This window comes from Rhinolophus hipposideros (assembly GCF_964194185.1).
Source record: "Rhinolophus hipposideros genome assembly, chromosome: 5".
In the NCBI taxonomy this organism is placed as follows: domain Eukaryota; kingdom Metazoa; phylum Chordata; class Mammalia; order Chiroptera; family Rhinolophidae; genus Rhinolophus; species Rhinolophus hipposideros.
Genome location: NC_138051.1, coordinates 24,895,920 through 24,908,052, shown reverse-complemented (window position 1 = coordinate 24,908,052; position 12,133 = coordinate 24,895,920).

The window sequence follows — 12,133 nt, the reverse complement described above, 5'->3', positions numbered from 1 at the left end:
GTTCAGAGAATAGCCTATTTTTCTAAGTAAATAAAACCTTTTGGAAGAAAATATATTGTTTTTATTACCTTATAAAAGAATATTCAATTTGTTTGATTCATTTCTAAACGAAAAAAAAAATGTATTACAAAGAAGGTGATGAGAAATCAAGAAACCGAAATGCAATTTGTTGCTAGTAATCTAATGAATTTAAATTAGTAAACAAGCTAAAATTGCTTGAACAGCTACAATGAGTTTTGAAGTTACAACACTTTTAAGGTTGTCATATTAAACAAAGGCATGTGCACACTTACAATAATTTCAAATATTTTAATTTGTGAGCATTCTTCTCCTTGCTGAGCACCACAACCAATCCATAACACAAACATTCACAATTTGGAGAGTGGAGGGAAACTTAGGGGCGACAGTCCTTGTAAAAACTTGAAGTGTTTCTTTCCTCTCCTTTTGTTAGGCTGCGCCTCATGGAAACTTTCCTAGACAAATGAGTTTCAAGTGCATTTTGAAAGGTCTATACAGAAAGAAATTTAGTGCTTTCCATTTTAATGGCTTGCAGTCCTGGTGGAAGTTTTTGTTTTGTTTTGTTTTGTTTTGTTTTTCTTTTAGGGGACCTAAAAGCTTTACACAGCATTTCAAGCTCACTTATTCTTGTTCTGCCCTCTGTGGCATCAGAGTACCAATCAGTACTTTCTATGTAATAATCCTTCACATAATTGAAAACCAACTTGTTTCCCCAGCCTATTTTCCAACTTAAATAATATTAGTTCCCTTAACCTTTCCTCTGAGATTCTATTTTCCAAGCTATTAATCATGTTTATTGCTTGTCCTTAAACCTTCTTCAAGTTTCCCAAGGTCTTTTTAACTTAGTGAGTCCAGGCCTGTACACAGCTCTGTGATTATGCTAGGAGAATTACTTCTCACATTGTATGCATTGTTCTTCTGTTTCTGTGCCCAGGTAGTTCCAATTGCTAATTCACCTTTGAGATAGGACTTCGTCATTATTGCTGTTGCTTTTGTTCCCACCAAATGCATTCTCTCCCATATAATGATCAGAGTTTACTTCTAAATATACTACATCTGCATTTACTTAATCCTAAACCTTTCTAGTTTCAAAAAACATTTTTAATTTGATGTTTCTTGTTCAAAATGGGGTCATTCTGCCCATATCACCTAACTTAGTATTTGTATTTTAAATTATAACGTGTTTGGGAGTTTAAAATACACAGATAATTTTATATATAAAAGACACTGGTATCAGATTAAAAATAGTCTCAAATATTTCTTTATATGGAAACTTTCTGTTTTATTTGTTTTCAGATTTTTATGTGTGGTTCATTTTAAAATGAAACAAAATTGAAAATACAGGCACATAGTCCTTGCATAGCTATCATCGCCAAAATGTTTTTCACTTCCAGTTTTATCGTTGCCACCTTCCACAAAATTGCTTCCTACAAATTTCTTAGCTGTGTTTTAGACTTTCTCCACTCAAACAATGGAGCATATTTAGCTCCCATTAATACTGAGAGTACTCAGCACACTTATTCCAATCTTCCTTATAGTCTTCTCTCCAATTTTTCCACACAAGAGCAATAGGAAATACAATTTCACTTCATTTCCATTTTATGTAATTTCCTGCATATGATTTATGCAGATATTTTTTTTTACCATGGTTCACTTTCCAGTTTTCAGTCAATTTCAAAAGCCATAACAAATGTACATGCATTAAACCAATATACAGCAAACAATTTTTTCTATCAATGTATTTTAAAAGCTAAATAGACCATCCATGCATTTTACAAACACATCTACATAATGCAGTGCATCATTTAAAAAATGAGTCACATAATATTAAAGTTTTCTATAACTACCTAATTCTGAAACTAGTTTGAAACTCATTTGCTTAGAAAAAAGAAAAAATTATCACCTTGTAAACACAGAGGTGTTAAAATGATGAGGTATTCTTCCTTCCTTGACATGGAGAAAAAACCTACTGAAATTCTGATTCCTTAAGTTAAGATGTGTCTATTTTCCTGGAGAAAAAGTATATTAATTAAAGGCCCTATTGTTTATTCCTCACTATTTTTTTCTTATTCTGAACAGCACAAACACTTTGGATTTTATGTAAACTAGCGATTCCTCTGAGTCTCTTTCCAGTTCTACTAAATCTTACAGTTCTTGCTCTGGCTTTAGATTATAAATCGATCCTATCTTTATGTGCCTTTTGTTTAGAGCATTTCATTTTAATTTGATTTCCAAGAATCTAGAAGGTATACGAAATTCTTGAAACCTAAATACAAATGAGTGAAATTGTATGCTAGGTGCCACAATTCACGGCGTTCATTTAATTTTACAATAATTGCTGATATTACACACTTAAGTATAATGTTTAAGTAGATAATCTTATGCATACTTTCAACAAGCTACAATTAGTTACTACTATAATCATCCCTGTTTTACTGGGACATGAAATGGTCCTACCTCATGACTGTGTATGAAGGTCACAAGTGGTGAAGCTGAGATTTCATCCCAAGTACTGAAACACCAGGGCCCGTGTGCTCTTAACTAAACCACCCAGCATGGAGAATTGGTGTTTAAAATGCTATTGATATCAGAAGGCATGCCTAACTGATCTGTGATCAGTTTTTCAGTACATTGCTTGTTAATTCTCTTAGGGGAGAAAAAGAAATGAAAGTCTTCATCAGTATTTTGCTGCTGCAATTATTTGTCAGTTCTCTAAACAATTTATTGTATCATTAGTTTACAAAATATAGTCACATTAAGTATTTACAGTCCTTTTTAATTGGTCCCACAATAATGATGTATTAGAAAGGTTTGACCTCCATTTAAAAGTAAGACTAATTGACACATTATATTTATAAATGATATATCATTTTGCCAAATAATATTATAAAATAATTAAATAATTATGATACATTATAATTTTTGTTATCAAAAACTTTAAAGTGAACTTTCTTATGCTGAATATTTTTAATAAACCATTTTACAATTAAGAACTCCTGAGAGTATTCTAAAAATTATGGGCCCAAAACTGTCTACCTTGCTTTTATCAAAGATTGAAGTCCTCTACTTTCCATTCCAAACCCAGTGACAGGCTAAACCAGTCCTGGCACCAATATTTATGATCTCATTCTTCATGTCCAGATAAATTGTAAGTATGTATAGGGGGCAAACACATGACCTTTTCGTCAATCTTTTAATTTAGACTACTAGTGTAGGGATTGCTTCAGGATTTGATATGCATTGGCAAACCTATAGTGAAAGTTTAGTAAATAATATAATCACAGCAGCAGCTGGGTTTAGGGCATGCCAACAGTCAACTTAGAGCTTCCTAGGCAGCTGGGGCAGGTGTTAGTTGTTCTAAATGAGGTTAGTGAAAAGACTTTTATTACTTTGCAATAGTTCTGGCAACTAGACCTATGTTCCTGCCACTCCAGTCCTGGTTCCCACTTTGTTTTCTGCAGTTTTCCAGCAGGTTTCAAAAAGTTTTATATCACCCCCAACAGCTTTATTACTACGTTTCTCTCCAGGCCAGATGAAGAAGTAATGCACAAAATTGTAGTACTTCATTGTGCAGTATATGTTAGAAGCATAACCATAATTTAAACATCTTGCCAGCAGTTCTTTTAATAACAAAGTGACCCCAGCCATAACTGCAAACTCTACTTTGTTTTATAACAAAAAGGATGTATTGTCTTTTGCTGAAACACTAAATCAAGAAAATTGATGGAGAGCCTACCATAAATGAGACATTTTTATAATAACTATTTAGAAGTAGTTTTCCTGTCTTTGAGGATCTTAAAGACATTTGGGGAAGTAGGCTATAAACTATGACATAAAACTACAATAGATGTGAGCAATTGACCAGTGCCAAATTAATGGTTACAGATATCATGTGCTACAGAATTTTCAAGGAGAGAGCAAGTATACAGAAAATTCACATAAAGAGACTCCACAGGTTCGGTAAGGCATAAAGAAGCTTAGAATTTAGATAAAATCAAGAGGTATAAACATTGAATAGAATTGGCATCTATTCCAGTTTATCTGCTGCAGATGGTCTGTGTGCGAGAACAATGGGAGATAATAGGAGGAAGTAATGAAACAACAGTGATGACGGGTAACCATAATTATAGTAACAATAATAATGATATTAAAATAGCTAAAGTGTGTGTGATACTATGAGCTAAACCCTATATTGTAAATAGCCTCTAGTTTAAACCTCGGAACAAAATCATAGAGCGGGTAGTGATTGTCTAAATCTTATGTATAAGGAAATGGAGGCTTAGAAAAAGTAAACACTTGCATAAGAACAAGTTTCCTTAGAGGTGAAGCCAGGGTTTGAATACAGAGTCCTCTGATGTTAAAGCCTTTTCATTTAGCAAAGTTTCTCTTCACTATCAGAGAAACAACTTAAGGAGAGAGGTCCTGAGGACACAGAAGAAAAGAAAATTATTTAAGAGGATTAAGTTGTCAGATAGACAGATAGATATATAGACATATACATCTCAGATATGCCTCAGACGGATATACGAGGTCGGACAATTAAGTTTGCGAACTCATCCTAGAAAAAGTACTACATACCTCATTGCTGAATATCACTATGGTCACCTTCGAAGTACTCCTCTTGGGAAGCTATGCACCAACACTAGCACCTAGTCCACCCTTCAAAGCAATTTTGGAACTCTTTTTCTGGAATGGCCATCAGAGCTGTCGCTATATTACCCTTGATTTCCTGAATGTCATCAAAATGTCTCCCTTTCAATATTTCCTTTATCTTCAGATAAAGGAAGAAGTCATTGTGGGTCAGATCAGGTGAGTAGGGAGGATGTTCCAATACAGTTGTTTACTGGCTAAAAACTCCCTCACAGACAGTGCTGTGTGAGCTACTGTATTGTTGTGATGCAAGAGCCATGAATTGTTGGCGAAAAGTTCAGGTTTTCTAACTTTTTCAAGCAATCTTTTGAGCATTTCCAAATAGCAAACTTCGTCAACTGTTTTGCACGGTTGGTACAAATTCATAATGAATAATCCCTCTATATGAAAAAAAGTTAGCAACTTCGTTGCAACAAGCTTGCGAACTTAATTGTCAGATCTCGTATCTATATTTCAAATAGATATATGCGAATATCGGAGTGGGAAGAGACAAAAAGTCATTTGGAGTACTTTGGACTTCCACCTTCTCTTCTGCTGCCTTGTTCTTCCCAAATATGGCAGGTACCTTAGGGCCACTATAATGGTTGTTCCCTCTGCCTGAGATGTACGTGTTGCTCTTTCTCCCTCTGGATGTTTATGTGGCTGTCTTTCGATCTCTTTCAAAGTTTTGCTCAAATGTCACTTCTCAAGGGGTCTTTCTTGACAATTTCATTAAATTGTAACCAGTAATGACACTGAGATTTTATTCCAAGTACTGAAACATCAGAGCCCATGTGCTTCCTAGTTAACTACCCAGCAGGGGAGCACTGGTGTTTAAAATGATACTTGTTATCAGAGGGCATAGCTAACTGATCTGCAATATTCTATTCAATACATTGCTTGTTAATTCTCTTGAGGAGAAAAATAAATGAAAGTGTAACCAGTGTAACCACCCCCTTCCCAGCACTTCTGGTCTCCCTATGTTACTCTGATTTTTTTTTTCCTTTTTTCCATAACATTTTAACCTTTTTAATGTATTCTAAAATTTAGTTACTTATTATGTGTATTGCTCATTGTCTCTCTCTCCTCTCTAAAATATAAACTCCATGAGGGCAAAAGATCTTTTCTGTTTTATTCACTGATACATCCAAGAGCCTGGAAGAGACTCAATTGCATATAGTTGCTCAATAAATATTTTTTGAGTGAATGATTACATTACTAAAATTTATTATACAAATAAATGCTCATTCTAAAAAAATAGAATATATACAAAGCATAGTAAAACATTTAAAACAATCGTAATCTCATCAATAATAAATATTATTAACATTTACATTATAATTTTATGCTAAATTAGTTTTAAATCTATTCATTTTCAAAACATTGAACACCAAAAATAACTTTTTGTTATCAAAATTATTTTTCAGATGCTATCAGTTGGAAGAAATGTTTATTAATGTGTACTTTAATTATTCAAAGGTCAACTTGACTTTTGTTTTTCGCAATTTAAATGCATTTTATAATATTTATAAGTGATTGTGAATGCAAAATACAATTAAAGGTATGATGATCAGTAAGAGTTTTGCACTGAACATGAAGGCAGTGTTTAAAAATATTATCCAAAGGTTTATAATCCCAAATGTGATTTCAAAGTAAAAGCTTTCATTGAGATGAGGCAGGAAAGATGAATGTAGAAATAATATTACTGCTAAAACACTCTAAATGTCCAGATCGGTAAACTACTCAAACAAAAGCCTTTCAACATTTCCATTGCAACATTTATTTGCTTTTAATATAGGGTTTATCATCTTGATCATATTTTTTTATTTCTACATCTCTCTGTCATGTATATTATTTCTCTCTAAATCATTCTTCATAATGAAAGGAGTGACATATCTGATATAGCTTAAAACCAAATATGTGACCTCCATATTTATGTGAGCATTTACAATTTAAAAGCCTAAATTAAAATAGCAATAAAACATAAGAAATATTACTTTATGAAAAAACTAAAATAGTACAAATATTATTGCTATGATTAAAGTAGATAGGGTGCTTCTAGAGAATGATACACTGAAAAGTGTTTTAGATTATATGATCAGTTAAAGACTTTCTGAGCAGGCTGAATACTATAATAGCTGAGAACTGAAGGACGAGAAAAAAATCATCAAAGAATCTATGGAAGAGACTTCTAAATCAATGAATCTTTACATGAAGAGCCTTGAGGTGGAATATGCAGTCCGTAAAATGGAACTGGAGCTCACTGAATAAAAGCTAGCAATGTGAACTGAGGTTGGCAAGGCAGATGAGTGCAAAATGATAGAGATTCATAATTTCTAGTAATGAATTTGAATTTTACTCTCTGTGAAATCAGAAGTCCTTGGATAATTTTAATCTAAGGAATTACATTATCTAATTTAGGATTTCAAAATTTAAATCTGTTGCCCATTATTGGATTGGGCAGGGGAATGGCTGGGGTTGGATATGTAAGATTAGAAGCTGTACATTATAGTTAACAATGTGGCATTGTATACTTGAAAGTTACTAGGAGAACAGAGCTTAAATGTTCTCACCACACAAAAAGTGGTAAGTATGTGGTTATGTGATGTGATGGATATATTAAGTAGCCTTATTGTGGTAATCATTTTCCAATATATATTAATACAAAAAAAATGATTAGAAGTATGGTCATCATCAGTTTGGCATGAATAAGTCAATTGGTTGGTCTAACCAAGACTTTGAATCTTAAGACCAAAGTTGAAAGAATTATCATATTTTATGTAATTTCTAATACCTCACCATACATTTAGATGATTTAAAAATTGTTTATTTTCACACTTATTATTTTTGTAATTAAGTGAAAACATTATGTTGACAATTGTGTATAACAACCAATTGCAATCTTTTAGAATCTTTTAGATCAACTCTGTTTTTAGATAATTAAATATCAGGTTTTTTTTTTTTTTAATGACTTCCCCCTGTATGAATGAATTAAACCATCTTTTATTTGGCAAAATTATGTCTTTAAATAAACTTTTCCATAAGCGATTACATTGTTGAATTATTAAATAGTTTAAAAATATTTTCAATTCCTTTTCACATAAAAATATACTTAATCAGGTAAAGATTCATCAGCATGTGTCTTTTTTCCAATACATGCTTGTTAAAGTTGATCTATTTGATTCTGGTTTCTGGAGTTGTTGAGTTGATGTTGAGAACTATAAAATAACTTCAGTTTTTTGTTTTTTCTTTGTGGGTGACCTAGTTTTCTGCCTAGACCTTTGTAGGTGTTGGTTTGGTTTTTTTGAAGTTTAGTAACTTTACAAGGATAAGTCTTACTGTGCACTTATATATTAAAGTTTTATAGGTAAATGAGCTGTTTGGTAGGTTAAGAACAACTTGCTTTTCTAAAGTTTGTTTTCTTATACCAGAGAAGAGTTTTGCTGTAGTTCAAATGTGACTAAACAAAGTAATGATAGCTATCTAAACAAATAATTCTGGTGTTTTATAATTCTGGTATTTTGTTTGCATCATGGACATTTTTACTAGGATGAAAATAGCATTTCTAATTATACATGCTTCTAATTTTAAAATTTAAATTTATAAATAAGTATAGAAACTAAATATCTTACAACCTTTTAAAAGTAAATAATCAATTTATTCTGAGTAAATTATTTCAAATGGGTGAAAAACATGCATAACATGGCATAACATGGCAAAATGAAAAATAGTTATTTAGCTAAGAAGTTACTAGTGATTGTGCACCTATATCTATTCAAATGATTTTGATGGTGATTTTATAATATCTTGCATTTTCCGAATTTTTTAAATAAGTGTGCATTTTATTTATAATTGGAAAATACAAAGCTTATATTCAGGAATTATCTTTGAAAAACTATGGTTATTTATAATGTTTGGCAACATTTTGCCTATTGAAAACAGTCAATTTTTTAACAGGCATGAAATTAAGCACTGGCTCACTAAACCTTATATCTAAGTCAAAAAAATTAGGCAATTAGTCAAAATGAAATGAAATAAACTAGTGTTTTCTAATTCCCTTTTTGTTATGTTTCCATAGAAATCAGCAGCTCAGTCTACAACTATTTGAATGTTTAAAAATAAGCTAGAATCAAATACTATATGATCTCACTTTTTTGTGGAATCTAAAGAACAGAATAAACAAACAAAACAGAAATAGACTCATAGATACAGAGAACAAACTGATGGTTGCCAGATGGGAGGAGTGTTGGGGGGGGGGTGAGAAAGGTGAAGAGATTAGGAATTGCAAATTGGTAGTTACAAAATAGTCATGGGGATGTGAAATACAGAATATAGGGACTATAGTCAATATTGTTAAAACTATGTATCGTGTCAGATGGATACTAGACTTACCAGGGGGATCACTTCATAAATTATGTAAATGTCTAACCACTACACTGTACAGCTGAAACTAGCATAAAATAATATTGAATGTCAACTATAATTTTAAAAAATAACCAAGGGTGCAAAAAAATGTATACAAGTAACACTTTGGTCAACGTTGCTCAAGCAATAGTTCTCCATAATCAGAAGTGTCTGGACGCTGATGGTAATCACTTTGAGCACTTCTTGTAATTGCAGAAGTCAAACGTGACTTGTATTCATCTTTTGTTATCGGTACATATTGAGTATTACAATTTTAATACAGTTTTCCTGTCTTAAAAAGTATATACCTTTTTTTAGCACCCTCTGTATGTAGTCATGGGATGTAAAGCACAGCACAGGGAATATAGTCAGTGGTATTGTAATAGCTGTGTACGGAGTCAGATGGTTAGTAGATTTGTTGGGGTTATCATTTTGTGAGGTGTGCAAATTTCTAATTACTACGTTGCTTTGTACACCTAAAACTAATAATAAAAATAAATAAATAAAGGAATTAAACATTACCAAAATAAACAAACTAGAATCAGTGATTTGATGTTGTTGTTTTTTGTTTTGTTGTTTTGATTTTGTTTTTTTACTGGATATCAATTATATGCTCATTATAGTTTTTTAAGAAAAAGTACATTTTCCTTTGTTCCAGTGTTCCTGAGTTGAAAAATCTAGTTAGCTAGTGGCTAGCATTGATTGGTAGATGGGAAATTGTAAAGACTTTTGTGAGGTCTTAATTGGAACCTTGGTAGTCAAGTTCACTTGCCTAAAGATTATTAACAAATGGAAATTCTCCTTTTCAAAATGTTAGTTTGTAGTTATGAATACACACTTGCTGTTATGATTGTTTACAAAATGTTTGACCAAAATATTTGTAATAGAGTTCCATCTACTTAGCTCATATGTATTGGAAGAAACTTTCTCAAACGTTTCACGCAGATGCTTAAATTTGTTTGCTAAATTAAACCAATTAGGATTATATTCAGCTATGACGAGAGAAATGCAAAATAACTGTGATGAAAAGAAGACAGAAAAATTTATTTCTTTCTCAACTAAAAGGCCCAAGGTAGATGGTCCAGAGCTGGTGCAGTTTTCTGTGGTGGTAGTTATTTAGGCTTCTTTTATCTGTGCTTGGCTGTGCATGTATTTAATTTCTAGGGTCATTTCATGGTCCAAGGTGGTAGTTCCAGCTCTGACATCACATATGAATTTCATGAGCAAGAAGCATAACAGTTATATTTACCTCCCACTGGCCTGAGTGTAGTTGCAAAGTACAGGAGTAAATGTACTCTTTAGGCTAAATGAAATGTATCCTAAAATGTAGGGCTGTATTTCTAAAGAATTTGAACACTTGATATTGGGAGAAAAAATTCTCTGGCAAAAGCCATTGTTAGACAGATAAGAGATTTAATACCACCTTATTTCAATACACTACCCAAATTAAAAAAAAAAAAAACACAATCTTATAAGGGAGTTGACACTGTCTTTTTTCCCTCCGTACGCTCTACATCTTATTTTCAACACAAGTGAGTATTCGTATTAAAACATAAGGTAAATCATATCATTTATCTCCCTGTAAACCTCCAGTGACTCCCATCTCATTCAGAATAAAAGCTATCTTCACCATAGCTCTTAAGTCCCTCCATGATTTTGGCCCTCACTATTTCTCTGACCTTCTAAGTCTGAATCCCCTCACCATTTCTTTTTAGCTATTTTGACTCCTTTTTATTTCCCAAATAAGCCTTGCATGTTTCCAAATTAAGGCATTTCCATACCTTGTGAGACACTTTTCCTTGACCACACAGTAATTCTCAATCACTTACCCAGTTTCATTTTTCTGAATAGGAATATCACCTCCTGAAACATTAAGTATGAATCTATTTTTACCTCCTCCCACTAAAATGTAAGCTTCATGCGAGTGTCGAGTTTTGTTTACTGTTATTTTGTGTCGACTCCAATTTTTCTATTCCTTTAAATCATGATTATCTTTTTACCTATTCTTCTAATCAGATATGAATGTCTAAGTTATTTTTAAGATATCTTTTTTTTCTTTATCACTGAGATGTATTTTTCCTCAACTATGGAACTTTAATTTATTTCCCATCTCAAAAGAGGGATATAATCTTTATAATAATTTTGCTTTCTCTCCTCCCACCCACTAGTTTTCCTATCCTTTTCCATGATACCTTTAGAATACATTTACTTAACTTCCTCCTTCTTAATCATTATCTTATAGCTTTCTTTTTCTTTCCTGATCATTAATACCTAATAGAAATAATCAATGACTCTTCTGATTCAGGAAACTTTCCTTAATATTGATATTACATATTTCTAAAGAGGTTATCATTGTAAATTAAGTACCCATAAATCAAGGTTAACTTCTTACCACTATTTTCTCTGCTATTAATCTTTCCTCTGTTGAGCTCACTGTTTCAGTTTCTTCATTATTTCAGGTGATGCGTTTTCTCAAGTATGAGAGTAAAAGTTTTCTCAATTTTAAAATTGCCTCATATATCTTCCTCCCCCCACTCCATGACAGGTATGGTATTAGGAAAGATCACCAAGAGAAAAGTCGCGTCATTAGAGACCAAAGTTAAGGTCACCCACACCCTCGTATTCCCAATTACTTTATACAGATGTGAAGTTGGACAATGAAGAAGGCTGATAGGGAAAAAAATTGATTCATTTGAAATGTGGTGTTGTATGAGAGCCCTACGGATACCCTGGAGCGCCAGAAAGATGACCAAGTAGGTTCTAGAGCAAATTCAGCCTGAAACGTCCCTGAAGGAAAAAATGACAAAACTGAACCTGTCCTACTTTAGGCACATCGTGAAAAGGCGGTGTTCTTTGGAAATGACAGTAAGGCTTGGAAAAGTATAAAGCAACAGGAAAAAAGGAAATATGAGATGGACTGGCTTCATAAAAGAAGCCATAGGCATCAGTCTACAGAAGCTGAAGGGGCTGTTGAGGACAGGACATTGAGGACATCACTCATGTGTAGGGTCACTCAGAGCCAACTCCACGGCATGTAACAAACACAAGGGTAAAATTTCTCATTTGGTGAAAGGCAAAAAAC